The sequence below is a fragment of the Bos grunniens genome, chromosome 16, assembly GCF_055505025.1.
Source record: "Bos grunniens cultivar Pamir isolate PY7600 chromosome 16, Bosgru_T2T1.0, whole genome shotgun sequence".
NCBI classification, from domain to species: Eukaryota; Metazoa; Chordata; class Mammalia; order Artiodactyla; family Bovidae; genus Bos; species Bos grunniens.
Window position 1 is genome coordinate 47,834,571 of NC_141180.1, and position 18,055 is coordinate 47,852,625.

Consider the following 18,055-nt stretch of genomic DNA (forward strand, 5'->3'; position numbering starts at 1 on the left):
AATTCTCATGTGTTTCCTATTCCTTTAAGTGATCTATTAAGCCAAATTCTTAGGAAATGACTTACATTAAAACAAAACAAAACAACTTTTTTTTTTAATCCTGAGAGTTAAGCAAAAGGTTATGGAAAGATGGAATTCTTTACAAAAATAACACACTGCATACATATTTGCTTGATATTGTGAGAACCACTCAGGCTTAAAGAAACATTTTATAATGTCTGGTTTTGTTGATCTTGGACATGGTTATCTTACTCTCTGTCAACTGATGGATTCCCACTGAGAAGCAGCCGCTTACTTTTTTCCCTCTCTCTTTTTGTTCTGATGATGCTAACGAACCCTTGGATGACAGACACAGAAAAGAATGCCGGAGACAAATGGGGGAATGCATTCAATTCACATAAGGATTTAATGAGTCAATCAAGATTACAAACCCCTCACTGGCAAGGTTATATCTTTGTAGTGATTTGTTCTCACCTATCTCGATTATTGTTTACTTTCTCCAGCAACAATAGTCACAGTTTAGAGTGACTTATTGTTTGTCATAGAGATTTAGTGGCCTGAAGTTTTGAGCTGTGATTTTTGTTCCAGCTAGATATTTTCGTGTAGTTTAGATTAATAAAATATGAGGGAATTTCTGATAGAATGCATGTGCTCTTCTTTGCTCTTTGGTCGCATATTAATTATACGTATACGTCTTCCTTCTAAGAAAATAGAACCACGTATCTCTAAGCTTTAACTTGCTGTCCAGGATCCTGTTGATTCTTATTTTTTTAGTAGAAAATATGTAATAAAAATAGGAATGCACTTTGGTTGTCATTGTTGCTACTAACAGAAGATTAGTAAAGCAGCTCTTTTTCTCATCCTTCATCATGGGAAAGAGCTCTGCTAGCAACGCCTGCAACTGAAGGTCATGCAGCCTGGCTTTGTGGGGACAGATGGTCATTGCTCATCATGTTAGCAAGAAGCTTGATGCTGACTTCTGGACATCAGCTGCTCACTATGTATATTAAGTGATAATTTAGCTTCAGGTGGCACTAGCCTCGTGCTGTCTGATCTCCTGCCATCTTAATGGAAAATGTTTGGACAGCCATACCTTACTTTCTTGTATTCCATTGTGAGACAAAAGCAGACTCTTCAGTGCATCTAATAATGATCATTGCTTCTGATCATTTGGATTTTGCTCTGCCAACTAGGTATTCTGGATTTAAAGTCCCGGGGGTAAATTTGTCAGGTATGGGGTAGGGTGGGGGAACAAACAACAAAAACCTTGTACAAATAAAGCCACAGGAGCACTCGGGCTGAGGTGGGAGGAAGGAGCGGAGTAGGGCAGGAGTTGAGGGAAGACATCGAGAGCTAGTTTCTTGATGTCAGAAGAATATTATCTATTTTGGTTGCTGTGGTTTTACTGATAAATTCTCTGCTTCGGAAGTAGCTTAAACTTCTCTGTTGTTGTTCAGTCTTGTCTGACTCTTTGTGACTTCATGGACTGCAGCGTGCCAGGCTTCCCTGTTCTTCACTATCTCCCGGAGTTAGCTCAAACTCATGTCCATTGAGTCGATGATGCCATCCCACCATCTCATCCTCTGTCATCCCCTTCTCCTCCTGCCCTTAATCTTTGCCAGCATCAGAGTCTTTTCTAAAGACTCTTCAATGAGGTGGTCTCTAGAGTAGCTATATTATTAATTCTTATTGCATACTTATAAGTCAGTGTTTCACAGGTAAATAAAAGAGCCGGGAACATAGCACAGGCAGCTCTTCTTGGGTGATGTTTATTATTGATTCCAGTTAGACAGTTATGGAATCATTAATTCATTCATTATTCCTTTATATTCCTTACCCCATTCCACAACGGGTTGGATGGAGCATCTATACTACATATTGTATAATAAGAGAGAAAAAATAGAGAAATCGGAGCTAGAGAAAACATGGATAGGATTGGAAGACCATAATCCAAGATAGCATGGAGATACACAGGTCATAAAATCTGACACTGCTAGCAAGACTGACAAATTTGGATGCGAGTTTCCTCATTCAGATCCAAAAGGAGATAGGTAAAATAGTCTCCTTTTCAGAATTCACATGTTTGTGGTAAACAGCATGCTACTTTTAAAAAAGATACAATTTCCCCCTAACTTTCGGGTCTTAATAAAAGTTCTGAAGTAAATGAATAAAAACAAATTTCTGTTTTTGAAATCACTCAGTCTAGGGTCCGCTGCCACCCTAGCAACCTATGGCCAGGATGGAACTCTGGAAATTACAGTTCCAGCCATGTACAGAATCGTGCTAGCTCCGTTTTTCCTTTTCTGAAGGATCTCCGCTGAGCTCTCCTGACTTTTTCTCAGACACTGCCTCATAGAGCCTTTTTAAAAGCAAGGGTGACTGAGGAAACCATAATTGAAAAAGACACATGTACCCCAATGTTCATTGAAGCACTATTTACAATAGCTAAGATGTGGAAGCAACCTGGATGTCCATCGACAGATGAATGGATAAAGATGTTGTGGTACATGTATATAATGGAATATTACTCAGCCATAAAAGGGAACACATTTGAGTCAGTTCTAATGAGGTGGATAAACCTAGAGCCTATTATACAGAGTGAAGTAAGTCTGAAAGAGAAGAACAAATATCATATATTAAGGCATATATATGGAATTTAGAAAGATGGTTCTGATGCACCTATCTGCAGGGCAGTAATGGAGATGCAGACATAGAGAACTGACTTGTGGACTCAGTGGGGGAAGGAGAGGGAGGGACAAATTGAGAGAGTAGCACTGAAACATATCTATGTTGAATTGAGAGAGTAGCACTGAAACATATATATGAAACATACATATGATAATATGTAAAACAGATAGCCAGTGGGAATTTGCTGTATGATGCAAGGAGCTCAAACCCAATGCTCTGTGACAACCTAAAGGGGTGGGACAAGTGGGAGGAAGATTCAGGAGGGAGGGGATATGTGTATACTTATGGTTGATTCATGTTAATGTATGGCAGACACCAACACAATTGTAAACAATTATCCTCCAATTAAAAATAAATTAAAAATTTTTTAAAAAGCAGGGGTGAGCCTGAGAATCCCACCCCCCTCACAATAGCTGTGGAGGTGAGACCAGGCAGTGAATAAAGAGGTAGTTGGTGGCTTCCTAAACTCAGGCCCCACCCTTAAAAAAAAACAGATTCCTCCCCACCCCAACCAGGATATTACCCATGGAGTCCATATGTGCTATGCTTAGTCACTCAGTCGTGTCTGACTCTTTGTGACCCCATGGTCTGTAGTCGACAACGCTCCTCTGTCCATGAGGATTCTTTAGGCAAGAATACTGGAGTGGGTTGCCAAGCTCTCCTCCAGAGGCTCTTTCCCACCCAGGGATTGAACCTAGGTCTCCCACATTGCAGGCGGATTCTTTACCATCTGAGCCACCAGAGAAGCCCTGCAGTCTGTATGATGTTTAGTAATTCATTTCTAAGTTACAAGGGAATACCTGGGGGTGGGGGGAACAACCTAAATTATAGTCAACATACTGAACAAAGAAGTGGATTAGAGGGGAAGGAGGGCTTCCCAGGTGGCGCTAGTGGTAAAGAACCCACCTGCCAATGCAGGAGACTTAAGAGACTTGGGTTTGATTTCTGGGTCAGGAAGATACCTTGGAGAAAGAAATGGCAACCCACTCCAGTATTCTTGCCTGGAGAATCCCCATGGACAGAGGAGCCCTAGCGAGCTACAGTCCATGGGGTCGAAAAGAGTCAGACACGACTGAACTGACTTAGCACAGCACAGAGGGGAAGGAGGCCTACTTGAAAGAGGGGCATTTTTAGTGTGTAACAAATTGTGGATGTGGATGTGGAAGTTCCTCTGAGAGCTAATGAATGCACTCGGGTACCCTTCTCAGGAGATACTTTTAAGGCCTCCACTCCAGGGATGGACTAGGAGTATATGAAATTATTTTACATTTGGTAAGCACCTTCTGCTCCTCCCTGGTGGCTCAGACAGTAAAGAACTTGCCTGCCAATGCAGGAGACATAAGAGACTTGGGTCCCATCCCTAGGTGGGGAAGATCTGCTGAGGAAGGCACAGCTACCTGCTTCAATATTCTTGCCTAGAGAATTCCATGGACAGAGGAGCCTAGTGGCTATAGTCCAGGGAGTCATCCAGTCCATGGGGTGGCAAAGAGTGGGACACGATTGAGTGACCAACACTTTCACTTTCAAGTGCCTTCTGTTTTGCAAGGGCTTCCCTTGTGGCTCAGCTGGTAAAGAATCTGCCTGCAATGTGGGAGACCTGGGTTTGATCCCTGGGTTGGGAAGATCCCCTGGAGAACGGAAAAGCTACCCACTCCAGTATTCTGGCCTGGAGAAGCCCATGGACTATACAGTCCATGGGATGGCAAAAAGTCAGACATGACTGAGAGACTTTCACTTCACTTTCACTATTTTGCATATGTATGCAAATACATGATCTTATTTGAGTTTCACAAGATTCCTGAAAAGTCATCATTCCTGAGAAAAATACTAGGACTCAGAGATTCAGTGATTTGTCTATCTGGAGTCACAGTTTGCCTAAAACCAGGTAAATTCTCCAGGCCCTGCCCACTAGCCTGTTTTTGCAAAATAGAGAAGGAGCAATGCTAAGGGAAGGTCATTTCAGCTTTGGAGCCAGACTCAGGCTCAAATCTCCTTTCAGTCAAAACTTTGTTTAACGCCCCTTTGCTTTGGTGTCTTCATGTGCAAAATGAGAATAAGGACATTATCTATGTCAAGCAGGTGGAGTCCCCGTGAGAATAAATGATGGACCGAGCTTGACCACTTTATATGGGGAGTGTTCCCTGACGGTTTATCATTTTTACTGCCTGGTTGTTTTTCTCTACCCTCTTGTGGATTATCTTACTTTTCCTTTCTCTCCTACAGGCCTTTTTTTTTTTTTTTTAATCCAAATTTTACCCTGCAGCACCCCATAGAACGTCACAGACCGACAGTCATCTCGGGGCAGAAAGTTCAATCATACCTCCCTTATTCTACTCCTGTCCCGGGATTTTGGGACCAATTCTTTTCATCTTGAGCAATCAGTAAAAATGAAAAGAAGAGCTAATGGTAAGCTTCCTGCCCCTCCCACCTCCCTCCCCCCGCGCCGGGGGCCTCTCAGCACGGATTTAGGTGTGGTTTTTTGGTTGTTTGTTTTGAAAAGCAGAGCCACTTTCACTTTCAAGGGGCCCCCAACGTGTTTTCCTGTCCGGGTTCGGGCCCCAGCCCCCTTCTCCATCAGGCCCGGGATCCGGCCGGCCCACTTCCTCCCTCTCCTGGGAGCCCGTCGCCACCCCGGGCGGGGAGGGTGGACCAGGGGAGCGCCGGCCTCTCCACCGCCCGCCCAGCCACTGGCGCCCGAAGGGGCTTCAGGAGCGGGGCTGGGGCCCGCAAAGGGACAGAATCACAGACGGCTCAGTGCCCGGCGGCGAGGGCACAAAGAGGGGATCACACGGCCCCGTTGGTGCAAGGCGGCGGGCGATTGATAACGCGGGGCTGTCACCCGGAGCTCTTTCCTCTCGTTTCTGCCGCGATCGCCATGGCGCGAGCGGGGGAAGCCGTGGGGCAGCCGGGACCCCGGGCGCCCTCAGTGCGCCCGCAGCGCGGGCGGAGCAGGAGCGCGGCGCTCACTTTGAACTTGCCTTGCGCCCTCTGGTTACACAGCATCCGGGCTGAGCTGCTGGAGGTTTAAAGGAGACTATGTGAAAAAGGTGGATGAAGGCGTGCAAAAGAGAAAATTCCAAGTGCATGCTTCAGTTTTCTGAACATGCAGATTCTGATCTGAGGGGACTGATTTCTTCTGCAGTCGTTTCAATGGCTCATCTTAGCAGGAAAGCAGGCTTATCTATAATTTTACAGATGGGAGGCCCAGGATGAGAAGTTATAAACAGGACTGGGATTAGAACTGGGTCTCTGACTCTATTTGTTGTTGTTCAGTCGCTCAGTCCTGTCCGACTCTTTGCAACCCCATGGACTGCAGCATGCCAGGCCTCCCTGTCCTTCACTATCTCTGGGAGTTTGCGCAAACTCATGTCCATTGAGTCGATGATGCCACCTACTAAAACACTGAAGGTGAAAGTTGGTTGCTGGGAGCTGTGTGAGTTCAGGTCACATTTTGCCTCTGTCAGTGCAGCCTTTGGTTATTCAAAATGCTGGAATGGACTATTGTGTTTGGGTGGGTGGGAGAGAGAGAAGGGATGTGTGTGTAAGGAATGAAGTTCTTAGCTTAACAATTTCAAGGCCTGTGAGTGGTGTGATTCTTCACATCACAATTAGATAAGTTGGTAAATTCCAACCTTTGCTGTGTTTCAGTGAGTCCTTTTAGTTTAAAATTCCCTTGAGCTGGACATAAAGGGTAGGGCAGGAGATTGTAGGCTGTGGGCAGTAGGGAGTAGCTCCAAGGGTATGGCTGAGCCAGGCTGAGATAGAGCGATGTGTGGCTGGGCAGGTGGCCTCCCCTACCTCATGCTGTGGGTGTTCACAACCCTCTCCCACCTGGCTCACCTCACCCAAACATTTCTGCTCCAAGCTTACAGGTAATGTGTAGAGCACTCCTACTAAAAGTAGTTGGGGTTCTAACCTCGATTGGACATCTGACAAATCAGCTGAGTAAGAATCTTTGCACTGTCTTACTGTGGTTGCACTTTACCTACCAAATGTGTCTTTACTAATGACTGCTTGCGTGCTAGGTCGCTTCAGTCCTGTCCAGCTCTTTATGGCCCCATGGACTGTAGCCTGCAAGGCTCCTCGGTCTATGGGATTCTCCAGGCAAGAATACTGGAGTGGGTAAGCCATGCCCTCCTCCAGGGGATCTTCCTGATCCTGGGATCAAACCTGTGTCTCTTAGGTCTCCCTGCACTGGCAGGCGGTTCTTTACCACTGCTGCTGCTAAGTTGCTTCAGTCATGTCTGACTCTGCACGACCCCATAGACTGCAGCCCACCAGGCTCCCCCATCCCTGGGATTCTCCAGGCAAGAACACTGGAGTGGGTTGCCATTTCCTTCTCCAATGCATGAAAGTGAAAAATGAAAGTGAAGTTGCTCAGTCGTGTCCGACTCTTAGCCACCCCATGGACTGCAGCCTCCTCTGTCCATTGGATTTTCCAGGCAAGAGCTAGCCCCACCTGGGAAACACACTGATGACTGCAGTGGAAGGATAAATCAGCTAAGCTGGTTGTGTATATTTATGTGTGTATATGTGTTCAGTTCAGTTCAATTCAGTAACTCAGTCGTGTCCGACTCTTTGCGACCCCATGAACTGCAGCATACCAGGCCTCCCTGTCCATCACCAACTCCTGGAGTTCACTCAAACTCATGTCCATCAAGTCGGTGATGCCATCTAGCCATCTCATCCTCTATCGTCCCCTTCTCCTCCTGCCCCCAATCCCTCCCAGAATCAGTCTTTTCCAGTGAGTCAACTCTTCACATGAGGTGGCCAAAATACTGGAGTTTCAGATAGTGGCTCAGAAATGTTGACTCTTCCGACCCCATTGACTGTAGCTCTCCAGGCTTCTCTGTCCATTCAAAGAAAGCATGTATGGATTACCTAGTCTCTGTCAGACAATTCCTCTTGTAGGCTTTCTGTGGAAGACATTTTGGAGGACTTGAGCTTTGTTTTGTGCTTTGAGATTAGAAGAGGCAAAACTCTAAGATGCTTGTCACTTTCATATTTATATCCTTACTATACCCTCTTGCTTTATTTATTAAATGTCTTTTTAAGGCTGTTCCTAAGGAATGCCATGTTTGGGAATGAGTTGAAGCATCTCAGTCTTTGGTGCGGCTGGAGGAAGGAAGCATTTTGCTGTCAACTAACATCAGTATGCAAAAAAAAAAAAAAAAAAATTAGACCACCAGGCAGAAGACTCATGGACCACTTACCTGTATCAGTTCAGTTCAGTTGCTCAGTCATGTCTGACTCTTTGCGACCCCATGGACTATAGCCCACCAGGCTCCTTTGTCCATGGAATTCTCCAGGCAAGAGTCGGTTACCATTCCCTTCTCCAGGGGATCTTCCCTGTTGAATTACTGAACCTCTGCCTCCTGCATCGTAGGCACATTCTTTACTGTCTGAACCACAGGGTAAGCCCAATAGTTGTGGAGTGTGGGCTTAGATGCCTCGAGGCAGGTGGGATCCTCCTGACCCAGGGATTGAACCAGGGTCTCCTGCACTGGCAGGTAGATTCTTTACCACTGATCCACCAGGGATGGTGCCAGGGTGATTTTTTTTTTTCGCTTTAAAAGAGGAGTATGCTCTGAGAATTGTAAGATTTTCACTGGAAATGAGAAATTGTCCCAAACCTAGTCCGGATTGAACCTCTCGCTTGATGTGTTTCTCAAGTTCCTTCTGGGAGAAAATTAATATACCTGATAAAATACTTAAATAATTTAAAAATAAACTTTAATGAGCTTAAAGAGAGCCTGCCTCTGGGAGATTAGTTTCCTACCAGCTCAGCTGACTGTCAGTCAAGAATCTAATGATCTTTAACCAGGGCTTCTATTCTAGTCCCTCATTTTCTCCCTATTAATGTGTCTTTGCATGGGTGCTCAGTCATTTAGTCGTGTCCAACTCTTTGAGACACTATGGGCTATAGCCTTCCAGGCTCCTCTGTCCATGGGATTTCCTAGACAAGAATACTAGAGTGAGTAGCCATTTCCTCCTCCAGGGGATCTTCCTGACCCAAGGATTGAACCTGGGTTTCCTGCCTTACAGGCAGAAAATCCATTTTTCTTTCCAGGTACAATTCCAACTGCTCCTCCCTTTGTTCAATTTCTCCTGTACTTTGTTGCCATGAAGAATCTTCATTGACTTGGTTGTAATATTACTCCTTTTAATTATCAATGCAATAAGTATTCGTGGAACTTTTTATGCCAAGACTATGCTAAATGAGGGCTTCTCTAGTGGCTCAGATGGTAAAGAATCTGCCTACAATGTGGGAGACCTGGGTTTGGTCCCTGGGTCAGGAAGATCCCCTGGAAAAGGGAATGGCAACCCACTCCAGTATTCTGGAGAGTTAGCCTGGACACCCTGGAGAATTCCATGGACAGACAAGCCTACTGGGCTACACAGTCCATGGGATCACAAAGAGTTGGACACAACTGAGCGATTAATACACATATACATGCTAGATTGACATGTCTGCACTGTTGGGGTTCAATAACAGTGTAAATAGTGTCCTCTTCCTTTCCTGACTTGGGTTCCAAAGGCATTGCTCCCAGGATGTCACCACCATCACTCCCTGGAACATAGAATGCCTCGCTTGTCCCTGGAACCTTAAGCATAGTATTGTCCTGCTCTCACTCACAAATAGTCTGCTACCCAATCACGTGTGCTCCTTGAACCTTCGCTGCATCTCTGTCTTGCTGGAGGCGATAGGTTAATAGGGGCAGCAAGCCCTCCCAAACAGCCCTTTACTGGGGCAAATCTCCTCTGAATTGAAACAGTCTTTGGTCCATGCAGTAACTGGAGACTCAAAATGAACGAAATGCCCACGTGAATATAGAAGGAAAAAAATGCTGTAGAGATTGACTCAAGAGCCTCTTGGCCTATATAAATTTCCTTCTTTCTCCAGTCATTCCAGTGCTTTCTGCTGTCCTTCTCATGAATGAGGCACTGAGTCCCTTTCTCCTTCTCTTCTTGGGGTTGTCAGAGCCAGGAGGCACAGGAGAGTGACTGGGGATATAGAGTATATTTGGCTGAATATAAAAGGGAACATACAATTTTGTGGTCAATTTATTTTCACCTCATTCATTCTCAGGGGTACATGGTGTTCGCCTCATTGATTTTCTGTGTTCATTGACTTGAAGCCTGCTGTGTATGGGAGGTTGCTTCATGTCTTCTCAAGCCATCTTTTTTTTTATTGTCTTGGCAACTCTCCGCCTTAAGCTTGAACTGGTTTGAACTGAACTCAGTGGTTTACCTACTTGATATGACATGCCTTTTTAGTGGAGGCATTATACTGTTTAATGTTTGTACTATAATATTAAAGTTTGAAGGGATCTTACAGATCCTTCTAGCCAACTCCTTCATTAAATATGAGGACCCTGAAGACCAGGGAGATTGAAGAATTTGCCTAAGTAAGGCCACACAGCCAGAAGAGCAGGAGAGCTAGACTGCCTCCTTAGAATGGAAGGAAGGAATGAAAAAAGGGAAAAATGAGAGGCAGGATGGGAGCAAAAGAAATGAAACAATTGTATTTCAGATATATCAGTTAGGATGTTTTTGGCTGCAAGAAACAGACTATTTGAGTCAAGTTAACTTAAATAGCAAGGGCATTTATCATGTCACACATCAAGAAGTCCTGAGGTGGGAAGGCTCCAGGACTTCTATGATTAGAGTTCTGGCTCCATTTCTCAGTGATTCCTGACCTAACCTGTCTCCCTGTGTTGGCTTTGTTCTCAGAATGGTTTCCTAGCAGCAACAGGGGCAATGTGCTTCCATATTCCCACCCAGAGGGAAAGACAGAGAGAGAGAGAGAGCGGGAGAAGGAGGGATGGAGAGGGAAAGAGACAGAGCATAAATCGGAAGTCCTTGCCTTCATTCTGGTTGGGCCGACTTAGGTCACATGTACACCCCGAGACTACTAATAGTTGCTAGAAGAAGGCTGTGAGTTTCTGTCTGTGTTCCTGAGCCATTCTTGCTATGATTCATTTAGACCCTACCTATATCAGCATCTACCTCTGGAGATGGGGTTGGGGTCAATGTCTCATGTATTGCTTAAGCATCTTGCTGCTGCTACTGCTAAGTCGCTTCATTCGTGTCCGACTCTGTGCGACCCCATAGACGGCAGCCCACCAGGCTCCCCCGTCCCTGGGATTCTCCAGGCAAGAACACTGGAGTGGGTTGCCATTTCCTTCTCCAATGCATGAAAGTGAAAAGTGAAAGTGAAGTCGCTCAGTCGTGTCCGACTCTTAGCCACCCCATGGACTGCAGCCTACCAGGCTCCTCTGTCCATGGGATTTTCTAGGCAAGAGTACTGGAGTGGGGTGCCACTGCCTTCTCCATAAGCATCTTGGGGGAGAACTTAATCAGGTTTCCCTTAGAAGGAAAGGCGGGAGGAATTGTGTAGACAACTGGAAGTGTCTCTTATGCTGGAAACCTTTAGGCAGTAACTGCCACATGGGTGGCACAGGGCATGGAGCTCACAATCGGTAGACCATCGATTGTGTAAATGACCATTTACAAGAGTAAATGACGATCTCTTGATGCGATTCTTCTTACTGTTTATTAAAGCCTTGTGACATGGGGGATGAACTATATCTTTGTTGGGGAGGGAGATGATTAAGTTGGAAGAGAAGAAGCCATGCCTGTTCCTGCCCATGGAAACTCTGTCCTGTGATGTGAATGGCTAGAGGAAAGAAAACAGGCTTTCCTTCATGCTTTGAGGAGGCTACCCCTGGTTTGTAGAAGGGGTGCCTGGGTCAGGGTCCTACCTTAAGATGCCTCCCTTAGTGCATGAGCCAAGTGGAAACTTCAGTCCAAGTAGGACTCCTTGCTGCCTCCAAAGGATTTGAACTAGCATAAAACAGAACTTGCTAAAAAATGATCCTCTTGAGGTGGAGTTGGTACTGGGTGTCACCTAACAGCCTTAATGGGGCTCCCAACCAGCCCTGTGCTTGCCCTGTTCCTATGTGGGGCTCTTTCCTTCTTTCTGAAGTTTCTATTTATGACCATCCATGAATGTTAGTCTCAGGGTAGAATTCCCTCCCCACCACGATGCATTGTTTTGACTTTAGGCCATTCCTGGAACTTTTTACTATTCTGAGCACTACTCATCTCAATTTATTGTCCTGGCCTTTCGTGGCTGCTCCATTGGCTGTGTTTGATGGAGAGTGCTTTGTGGCTTGTGAAAAGCATTTTTGAGACACTTGCAGTTAGATAACATCCCTGGGTCTCAGGGATCCTTTTTTAAGCATCACCACCATCTACATTAATCATCCTGTTTTTGATGCCTAGACAAAGGATGTGAAACAGTTTCTGTAGGGCTTGGGGAGGGGGGTACTGTTTCTAGGAGCTGTTTCTTCCAGTCTGGAGAGGCAGCTTCAGTCTGAGTTGTGGGGGCGGTGTGGAAAAGCTTTTGGCTCCTGAATTACAATAAGGATTTGAATCGAGGGAGCCCACAAAGATTCTGCCCATAAAGCTGTTTCACTCTTGTTTTTCTTTTTTTGGAAGTGAGGCCCCAAGTATTAATGTTTTCCCCCACCAAATGCGATTATGCATGTGGAGTGCAAAAAAGAGGGGAGACTCAGAAATTATTCCACCTCTCTCTCTTTTTCCTAAATAACTTACTTGAGTTCTCAGAATCTTGGGGAGAGTGTGCTGATGTGTTCTGAGTCTGGCGATACTGGTTTACGAGGCTGGGAGTTTCTGTCGTGCTCTCAGGCTTGGCAGCAGAGAATTGTGGCTCCTGAAGCCATTGTCTTTGGTCTGTCCAGCTGAATGTTCTGTTGTCTTTACTGGTGGGCTCAGTCTAGCCCCAGTTCCTAAGCCAATGCTGACAGTAGAAAGATACCTGCAATTTCAGCCCTATCTACTATGCAGTACCTCTGAGAACTGAAGTAAGCTCCCTGCAGACAGAGGACACCATTGCTATGCCACATGTGCGAACTTTCACACTTGCCAATGTCCTTCTCTGGCAACCAGCCCCAAGGGTAGGTCTTGACCTCTTGTATGCCCCCAGAGTTGTTGCATGCCCCAATATTCTGTGATGCTCCACCTGTCAGATGCCTGCCTTGTTCCAGCAGCCCCTGTCTCCAATAGTCTCTACCAAGCAGAGTCCTTGCCTGAGCCTTAGTTTGCATGATGGACTTCTTCATGTCATATGAGGTTCCTTCCTCCCTGGTGCTGATCCATGCCTCCCCGCACTTGGTCAGCAGTCTAAAGAATCTACCTAGTTTCTGATTCTGAAGGGTATGACTACTGCCTGGGTTTGTCATCTGTTGAACAAACCCTGTTGATACCTGTCTGGGTCATTTGACATTATGTCTTGACTGATGGTCAAAAGATGAGCGTTGTAAAGCCTCGATGGTGGGAGATGTTCCGAGGGGTCCAGGTATCCATCATAGACTGAATGTAGATTGAATGTAAACTGAATGTGGAATGTCTTAAGTAAATACATACATTATGTTTTTAAAGTGTGTGCAGGTCCTTCTATGTCTAATTTTGTTAGACATAAATCCATTTAAAAATGCCACTGAATTCATACCATCTTTTGTCATTATGTACCTTCTAAAATCATTGGATACCAGAAATACAACACAGTAAGACACTGAAGTCAAAGAAAGCCCTCTTTTGCAGTTACAAAAGCCCTCTCTTCTGCACTCACCTGCTCTCACTGATCTGCTAATTCCTCTGGGTTGCAGTACTCTGACTGCAGGACAGAACTCCCCAAAGCGCTTCATTCTGCCTCAAATGTGAACTCTAGCTGGTGGCTTTTCCTGCCAGATACTTTGGGTAGGGGACATCAGGGTTGAGGCCTGCTGAGCTAGCTCCATCGTTATCTTCAGGCATGTTGACTACAGAGTTGTGCTGACCCCTGAACCACTAAATATGATGCAGTTGCCATGTAGTTTCTGAGATATTCACAGTCAGCATCCATATAAATATCCCATTCTGTAGGAATAAACAGAAGGAAAAGGCCGAACAGACAACTTCCAAGTTAATATTTGCCAAAACTAACTCTGATTTACTGGGAGAAATATCAATAACCTCAGATATACAGATGACACCACCCTTATGGCAGAAAGTGAAGAGGAACTCAAAAGCCTCTTGATGAAGGTGAAAGAGGACAGTGAAAAAGTTGGCTTAAAGCTCAACATTCAGAAAACAAAGATCATGGCATCCGGTCCCATCACTTCATGGGAAATAGATGGGGAAACAGTGGAAACAGTGTCAGACTTTATTTTTTTGGGCTCCAAAATCACTGCAGATGGTGACTGCAGCCATGAAATTAAAAGACGCTTACTCCTTGGAAGGAAAGTTATGACCAACCTAGATAGCATATTGAAAAGCAGAGACATTACTTTGCCAACAAAGGTCCGTCTAGTCAAGGCTATGGTTTTTCCAGTGGTCATGTATGGATGTGAGAGTTGGACTGTGAAGAAGGCTGAGCGCCAAAGAATTGATGCTTTTGAACTGTGGTGTTGGAGAAGACTCTTGAGAGTCTCTTGGACTGCAAGGAGATCCAACCAGTCCATTCTGAAGGAGATCAGCCCTGGGATTTCTTTGGAAGGAATGATGCTAAAGCTGAAACTCCAGTACTTTGGCCACCTCATGTGAAGAGTTGACTCATTGGAAAAGACTCTGATGCTGGGAGGGATTGGGGGCAGGAGGAGAAGGGGACGACAGAGGATGAGATGGCTGGATGGCATCACTGACTCGATGGACGTGAGTCTGAGTGAACTCCAGGAGTTGGTGATGGACAGGGAGGCCTGGCGTGCTGCGATTCATGGGGTTGCAAAGAGTTGGACACGACTGAGTGACTGAACTGAACTGAACTCTGATTTGACCAGACTATAAATTCTTGATGGAAGAAGCTGATATTCTGAACCTGTTCCTACTCACCCCCATCCCACTACATTCCCAATATACCCAGGTGTAAATCTGAGATACTGGATTCCAAGGGAAAATCCCTGAGCTCTGGGTCTGAGTGAAGCCTGGCCTTGAATTCAATATAACTTTTTGATGGCTCTCTGAACCTCTGAAGTTATTACAGAGGAAGAGTGGCTCAAAGCTGTAACAAAGGGCAGGAAGGGCAGGGGGCTGAATCCCAGAAAGCTTGTTGAGCACCAGAGCCCACCCTGAGGCCCAGGGGAGCTATCCTTGTTTTTGAAATGGACCATCGGCAACCATCTCTACTGTGGGGGAGCCTTATATAAATATTGCCTGTGTCTCCTGAAACTCCATGGTCTCAAGTGGAGGGAAGTCCTAGCTGGAATTTAGTGAGGCCATTCAGTTCTGATATGGAGTTCATTGCTCCTGAAAGGGAAAGTGTTAGTAACTCAGTCGTGTCCGACTTTTTGTGACCCCATGGACTGTAGCCCACCAGGCTCCTCTGTCCATGGAATTCTCCAGGCAGGAATACTGGAGTGGGTTGCCATTTCCTTCTCCAGGGGATCTTCCTGACCTAGGGATTGAACCCTGGTCTCCCTCATTGCAGGCAGACTGAGGCACCAGGGAAGTCCTTTCATTGCTCCTGGGCTACCCTTTCTGAGTCAGTGAGCGAGCACAGGAGAGCCAGCTGATTGGGGGAGTCATGGACAGGAGAGAAGAGAGACCCAGGGTATACCATCCCATCACAGTAACACCTCAGAGGACAACGCCTGAGCTCCAAGAGAGACAATAACAGTAACAGATTTCCCTTGTTCCTGCCATTTTGGAAGAATTCTCCCAGGAGCCTGGGACAATGTTCTATAGCTCTCTTCTGGACCGTGAGAAAGGCCAGGACAAGCTAGTGATCTAACCTGCTGTAACAATGGCATCTGCCTTCAGGCAGGGTTTTGTGCTACAAATGCAGCAGAGACAAAGCTGACATGGTCTTTACCTTCATGGAGCTTATAGTTTGAAGGAAGTTACAGGAAAAAAAAAGAGAGAGAGAGAGGTAAACAAACACATAATTACATTTTCTGATAAGAAAGCAAAATGTGCAAGGAGAGAGTGACAGTGGACTTGCCGAAGATACAGTCATCTTTATCACTGAGTTATGAAGGATGAGAAGCAATTAGCCAGTCATGAGTGTGGGGTAAGAGCGCTTTGAGCTGAGGGGAAAAGTGGGTTCAGATGCTTTGTGGCAGGAAAGAGTTTGCTCCTTTGATGAATTTAAAGAAGGCTTTTTAGGAGATGAGGTTGTGAGAGCTGCTTCTCTAACATCACCCAAGGGCAGGGAGAAATGCCCAGGTGAAGCTGAACTAACTGAATAACTGAAGCTAACTAGTAATCTGGAATTTAATTCCAGTTATTATTTCAAAGGGAAGTAAACATCCTCAGGAAATCTGTCTGACCTTGAACTCTGCTCCTAGTTTCTCATGAAGACTTTCAGTAGGGTGATTTTTACTGCCAAATAGAATTCTATTTTATACCATGACATGTACATTTACAAGCAGGAGAGAACTGTATTCTCAGTAGTGGAAAAATGACCAGAAAGGGAAAGTCTTAGGAAAAACAAAAACAAAGAATTAAGCTAAGGCAGAGACAAAGCTCTTATCTGCACAACCCCAGATTCTGGTCAAGAAAAGCTCAGAGAGATCAGAGACGAGTAGTAATCTGTGATGAACAGATGGGGAGACAAAGAGGACTGTGGTTGGTGAAGCGACCTAGGAAGAGCCTAAGGGATTACATTTGGGGCATGGAATTTTCTAGGCCAAGTCAGGCTGCCTGAGAGTGTAGTTGTCTGAGAAGGGCTGTGATTGTGCAGGGCTTTCATGTGACACCAGGGAAGGATCCTGGTATGGCGCCCGAATTTTAAGGAACATAAGTCTCTGTATGTATATGTGTGTACGTGTGTCCACATACAGACATTTGACAAAGATGAATGCAAAATTTCTGACAACGCTCCAAGAACCTCAGAAGAATCATGGGTAAGAGAAGGGCCCTGAATTTTAAGCCTTATTCACTTCATGGCACCTCTGCCTATGTGCACATCCCCTCATGCAAGTTAGGATTTAACTTAACAAAGGAAAGGGGCACCAGACTTGTCTCCTACATTGAGTCCCTGCTGTGAGAGAGAGAGAGAGGAAGGAGACAGAAGCAGGCTGGTCAGGGTCAGCTGTCAGAAAAGCTACCAGGATGAAACCACAATAGGCTTCTGCACAGGGACAGGTTGAAGTTGTTGTTTTGTCGCTTACTCGTGTCTGAACCTTTGTGACTCCATGGACTGCAGCACACCAGGCTTCCCTGTCCTTCACCATCTCCTGGAGTTTGCTCAAACTCAAGTCTGTTGAGTTGATGATGCCATCCAACCATCTCATCCTCTGTTGCTCCTCTTCTTCTCCTGCCTTCAATCTTTCCCAGCATTAGGGTCTTTTCCAATGAGTGAGCTCTTTGCATCAGGTGACCCAAGTATTGGAGCTTCAGCTTCAGCATCAGTCCTTCCAATGAATATTCAGTGTTGAATTCCTTTATTATTGACTAGTTTAATCTCCTTGCTGTCCAAGGGACTCTCAGGAGTCTTCACCAGCATCACAGTTCCAAAACATCAATTCTTTGGCACTCAGCCTTCTTTATGGTCCAACTCTCACATCTGTACATGACTGCTAGAAAAATCATGGCTGATGTTCATGAAGAGAGAACACCAACCAGACAAGCAGTGGATCTTCTGTCTCCTCTGCTGTAGACAGCAGGATGCTCTCTTAACTCAGGGCCTTGGCTTAAAATTAATTTCAACCATAGAAGGGGCTTGCTATCACTGAGGGGAATTAGTATGTGACAGGTATACCTGAGACTCCACAAAGTACAATGCATGTTGAATCCCTTCATGCTTGAACTAGACTGACCTGCTTGAAAGAACAATAGTAGGAACAGCCTTAAGTCAGTTTGGAAAGTGAAGAAATGCTTGTGTCCAGGCCGTCGCGTCCTGAACCTTGAATTCTCTGCCTACCTTCCAAAGTTCCCAGTGCTCTCAGGCAGCACTAGCTCTTAGTCACCCCATCCCAGCCCTTCATCCTACCCTGTTGACAGTTGGAATTTGCTGTTAAAACTTTACTTTTCCTAAATGTGTCCCTGAAGTCTAACTCCAGTCATCCTGCTGTCCCTATGCAAACATAAGCACCCAAATCACATCTCCTGCCTTTAGTGACTTGTGAAATAACTATTTTGATAAACTTCAATTCAATGAATTTATACTCGGATAGTAAGGGCAGGCCTCATTTTCTGTTCTTTCTAGAAATATTTTCTCATTGAGGAAAAACTCTGAGTATTTACTATGTGCCAGACACCGAGTTAGACCCTGGGGGGCAAGGATGGCTAAGAGAGGGCCCCTGCCTGGAGGAGTCCCCTCCCCCAGTGGGAAAAGCAGACACTTAGTACAATTAGTACTGGG

General features: G+C 45.5%; 1 long non-coding RNA gene across 1 annotated transcript in view; it reads left to right on the forward strand.

The window, feature by feature from the left end:
• Positions 1–4,967: 4,967 nt before the first annotated feature.
• Positions 4,968–18,055, forward strand: part of LOC147356766 (uncharacterized) — a 45,517-nt gene continuing 32,429 nt past the window's right edge. The window contains exon 1 of the long non-coding RNA XR_015143517.1: positions 4,968–5,094. This is a non-coding gene — a long non-coding RNA (uncharacterized LOC147356766). The remainder of the gene's footprint in view (positions 5,095–18,055) is intronic.